Genomic DNA, 5723 nt, shown 5'->3' on the forward strand with positions numbered 1-5723 from the left:
AAAGCCCAGATCAGTGGAGTGTTGCAGTGATGTTTGTCCTTCTGTAAGTTTCTCCCATCTGCATATATGATCATGGAGCTCAACTAGAGTGGCCATCGTGTTCTTAGTCATCACTCCAGCCAAGGCCCTTTTCCATCAATTGCTCAGTTTGGCCAGGAGGCCAGCTCTAGGAAGAGTCCTGGTTGTTTCAAACTTCTTCCATTAAGGGTAATGGAGACTACATGCTTCTGTGAATCTTCAATGCAGAAGGATTTTTTGTGAACTCTTCCCCAGATGTGTGGCTTGATGCAATCCTGTCTCTGAGCCCTACAGGCAGATTTTTTTTTTACCTTAGGGCTTGGTTTTTGCTCTGATATGCATTTTTAGACCTTTTATTAAGACATGTGTGCCTTTCCAAATAATACCCATTCAATTGAATTTGCCCCAGGTTAACTTCACTGGAAGTGTAGTAACATCTACAAGCAATATAAATGCTCCTGAGCTAAATTTCAACTGTCACAGAAAAGGGTATGAATACTTAAGCAATGGAATCATTTAGGTTTTTATTTTTTAATAAATTTGCAAATATGTTAAAAACCTGTTGTTTGCTTTGCAATTATGGTGTATGGAGTGTAGACTGATGTGGAAAAAAAGTAATTTAAAGCAGTTTAACATAAGGCAGCAACATAACAAAATGTGAAAAAATGAATGAATACTTTTGCAAGGCACTGTCTTCTTTTTCATGACTCTTTTTTTTTGGCTAGCTACTCGCTGAGCATATTATGTGGTTTCAGACGATTGTGAGTAATGCTTGAGTCATGTGAACACCTGTGTACATTACATCTGGTTTATAGGGTTAGAAAAATCCCCCCTCATATATCAATCTACCCATGGAGTTAATATAGAACTAGGTCAATGTGTTTTGCTAAACACATATAATTAATACGATACAATAATAAAGGTAGTTTCAATACTCCTATTTGACTGGACTTTCCAAGAGTGCCATTACTGGGATTTTTTGCTGTCTCTCTTTGCTTATCTGTGTTTGTGTGCTCCACAGACAGGAGATTTTCAGGTTATATTGTTATGCTAGTAGGTTGTGATAAGTAGACTGTCCTTATGATTCAAATTTGAATCACTCAACCGATTTGTTTAAAAACTCTGATTCATTCTGAAATTAGTCCAGTACTTCCATATTATATATAGAAGGCAAAAAAAAAAAAAATATTTGACACTAGTAGTATGTCTAAATTCATAGTATTCGTAGACAAAAAGTACCTGGATGACCTACTATTTATTATGAGTTAAACAAAAACTGTTTTGTATATCAACATGAAATCCATAACTATTTGCTAACATCATCTAAAGATGATCCGAGTCAAATTTAGAGAAAATTGGATCAACAGTCTAGGAGGAGTTCGTAAAAGCAGGTTTTGAACATTCAAAATGGCGGACAGGAAGTTCTGCCAATTTTGGCAAAATTGGTGTTTTCGCCATGACCCAAAGAATATATTGAGAATTTTATTACAATAGGCTAATACATTCAAAAGTTATTAGCATGTTTGCAAATTTCTTTAGAACTTTTGACCACAAGGTGGCGCTGTCACACAATTTTTTGAGTACCATCACGGCACGATCATAGACTGTAAAAAATATGGACTTAGTGTCCGAGACTACGTAGGTTTCTGAAGAGCGATTTGAAGCTTATAGTGGGCGGGATTGGGCCGTCGCCAACTTGGAATTGCGTCATTGTGGGTCACTCCCGGATAATCGAAAATGGGCAAAGAGGCGGGACGTGGGTGGAGCTGGTTGCTGAAACCACGCCCGCCTAGCGCAACAGTGGTGACAGCAGCGGCCCTGTCACTCAAGTGGCCACGCCCTTAATTATGCAGAACTTTAAGGCTTAAACAGATGAGTTATAAAAAAATTCACCCCCCTCAAAGTTGACATGAAGGGCGAAATTAGCTATATAGACCAAAACCACTTTTTGTACCAGGCTGTAAACATATTTTTTTTCTGCTGTAAAGTTGGCCATTTTAACATGGGGCATCTATGGGATTGACTCCCTTTTGCAGCCAGTCTCCAGAGGCCAGTTGATGAATTGCAGTTTAAGACACTTCCGTGTTGGTTTCAATAGAGAGAGCGGGAGGTTGCCGCTTGGGCACGATGCCAAAGACATAACAAGTTTTGTAATGTTACGGCAATGTGTTCATAGAATATAGCATTTTATGACAATTCAAAATGGCCGACACCCAAAATGGCTGACATTGGAAAATTGGATATGGTTCGACTTGGCAGGTTCCACTGAATCTAAAGAGACCAGTTTTTTTGGCCAAAGCATTCAGAAATGTTTCATATATCCTGACCACTAGGTGGCGCTGCTCCGAAACTGTGCAGGTAGCCTCCGGCCATGCGTGTTAAAACAAAAACAAGTTTGGTCTTAATACGACAAACCGTTGCAGAGATATAGCCTCACATCCATTTGCGCTATTTGAGAACGGTTTGACAACTTGAATTGCACTTTTTACCATCATGATATGAACCAATTTTGGTGAAAATCTAGGACAAGTTCGAAAAAGTACAGATTGGGACTGTCCTCTATCAGTGTGCCAAATTTCACAACTTTCCCGCAAGCGGTTCAATGAGCTGCCATTGACTCAAGAGTGGAAGAAATGTAAGAAGAACCTTTGCACCTTTGATGCTTGGCCCCTAATAATCAACTTCTGTGTAGAATATTCTCTTGTTATTAACAATTTATCATATGTGTCTACTATTTATTTATAATTTAGCATTGCAACACCCTAGCAGCTATGTCAATATAAGTACAAAAACACTTAGAATGCAGAATGCTTCAAAAACCTTGTTACCCTTGTTTTTTTTCATTCACATCTTGCTCTAAATGATGCCCAGCACACAACAGTCCTCCTCTACTGACAATACTAGACATTTCTTACTGTCAAATGCTCAGGCATCTGATGTCAGCTCAAGGTTTCATTATTGGCAAAAGCCTCCAGCAGGCCTCAGGCTCCAAACAGACACAGGAATGCTCCAGTTCTGTCAGCATCTCTTCCTCCCATCCACTCCAGGCAGCTGGCAGATCGATGTCTGCGATAGACACCGATCATCATGCATAAATAATCCAGGATTGTGAAACAGAAGTGCTTGTTTCTCAGGCTGAAGTGAGAATGCTCTGATGTGTCAAGAGCAAGAGCTGATCTCCTTCAACCTTACTGAAGACACACTGGAAGCTTATTTAATAAATGAGATGGCATGTCAAGAGTTGGAATAAACAGTGCCTGTAAAGCCACAAAAACACATACTGCCGGACAAACTTGCAAAGTCTCCTTTAAATAATCCATTGCTTATATATATACAGATCTGTGCCTTACCACAGTTCTGTCTCTGAGCTTCTCAGGCAGTTCCTTTGACCTCATGATTCTCATTTGCTCTGACATGCACTGTGAGCTGTAAGGTCTTACATAGACAGGTGTGTGGCTTTCCTAATCAAGTCCAATCAGTATAATCAAACACAGCTGGACTCAAATGAAGGTGTAGAACCATCTCAAGGATGATCAGAAGAAATGGACAGCACCTGAGTTAAATATATGAGTGTCACAGCAAAGGGTCTGAATACTTAGGACCATGTGATATTTCAGTTTTTCTTTTTTAATAAATCTGCAATAATGTCAACAATTCTGTGTTTTTCTGTCAATATGGGGTGCTGTGTGTACATTAATGAGGAAAAAAATTAACTTAAATTATTTCAGTAAATGGCTGCAATATAACAAAGAGTGAAACATTTAAGGGGGTCTGAATACTTTCCGTACCCACTGTATATGCAACGGTTCATTCTGGTCCTCGAATCTGATTGGCTGAGAGGAGTGTGATATTCCAGTGATATCAGAACTCCAACCGTATGTGATTTGTTAATAAAGATAACGTCTATTTTTTGCTTAGCAGTTTTCTGAGATGTAAGCTCCGGGGCGTCAGTGGCTTTTCAGTGCTCATGAACCCGCTGAGAGCAGCCTTACCTCAGCCAGATATTCTGCAATTTGCCACCGACTCTGATGTCTCTATAGGGGTTAAACAAGATATAATTCATTTTGGGTAAATCTAATGGGCAGTCTTTGGTCTTATTTACCTATTATTTGTTCCAGAGCAAATAGTTTTGGCAAAATATCATCATGTCATATTATATACAATTAAAGTCAAAAGTTTACATACACCTCGCAGAGTCTTCAAAATGGTATTTTTTTATGTAGTACTGACCTGAATAAGATATTTCACATAAAATGTTTACATATAGTCCATAAGAGAAAATAATAGTTAAATTTATAAAAATGACCCTGTTCAAAAGTTTGCATACACTTGATTTTTAATACTGTGTTAATCCACAGCTGTTTTTTTGTTTGTTTGTTTTTTGTATTAGTTGTTCATGAATCCCTTGTTTGTCCTGAACAGTTGTCCTTCAGAAAAATCCCTCAGGTCCCACAAATTATTTGGTTTTGCAGCATTTTTGTGTATTTGAACCCTTTCCAACTGTGTTGTTACCTGAATGATCCACAGCTTTTTATTTAGTGATAGTTGTTCATGAGTCCCTTATTTGGCCTGAACAGTTAAACTGTCCGCTGTTCTTTAGAAAAATCCTTCAGGTCCCACAATTTTTTTTTTTTTTTTTTTTTTTTTCAGAATTTTTGTAAATTTGAGCCCTTTCCAACAATGACTGTATGATTTTGAGATCCATCTTTTCAAACTGAGGACAACTGAGGGACTCATATATGCAACTATTACAGAAGGTTCAAACACTCACTGATACTTCAAAAGGAAAAACTAAGCATTAAGAGCCTTTTTGAATTTGATGATCAGGGTAAATTTAACTTATTTTGTCTTCTGAGGAACATGTAAATATCTTCTGTACGTTCTGAAGTGCAGTACTAAATAATAATTAGAAAAAAAAAGATATTTAGGCAAAATAAGAAAAATGTACACATCTTCATTCTGTTTGAATGTTTTCACCCCGGGCACTTAATGTACTATTTTTGTCTTCTGGAGCATCACTGAGTGTTTGAGCCTTCTGTAATAGTTGCATATGAGTCCCTCGGTTGTCCTCAGTGTGAAAAGATGGATCTCAAAATCATACAGTCATTGCTGAAAAGGGCTCAAATTTACAAAAATTCTGAAAAAAAAAAAAAATTTGTGGGACCTGAAGGATTTTTCTAAAGAACAGCGGACAGTTTAACTGTTCAGGCCAAATAAGGGACTCATGAACAACTATCACTAAATAAAAAGCTGTGGATCATTCAGGTAACAACACAGTATTAAGAATCAAGTGTATGTAAACTTTTGAACAGGGTCATTTTTATAAATTCAACTATTATTTTCTCTTTTGGACTATAATGTAAACATCTTTTATGTGAAATATCTTCTTCAGGTCAGTAATGAACAAAAAATAACATACATTTTGTATGATCCCTCTTATTTTGGTCAAATAATTAACATTTTGCAGATTCTGTAAGGTGTATGTAAACTTTTGACCTCAACTGTATATCCTATAAGTTGCATTACATATGTTTAAATAGAATTTTGCAAAAAAAAATATTTGAATTTTAAAAAATGAATACAATTTGAGATGCAGAATTGAAGAAAGGTAAGCTTTACCTTGTAATTTTCCATAAAATAGTACTACAACATAAATGTACATATAATTTGTTTTAAACTGGCACATTAACACTATTGTCATCCTG

The sequence above is a fragment of the Garra rufa genome, chromosome 21 (genome assembly GCF_049309525.1).
Source record: "Garra rufa chromosome 21, GarRuf1.0, whole genome shotgun sequence".
Taxonomy (NCBI): domain Eukaryota; kingdom Metazoa; phylum Chordata; class Actinopteri; order Cypriniformes; family Cyprinidae; genus Garra; species Garra rufa.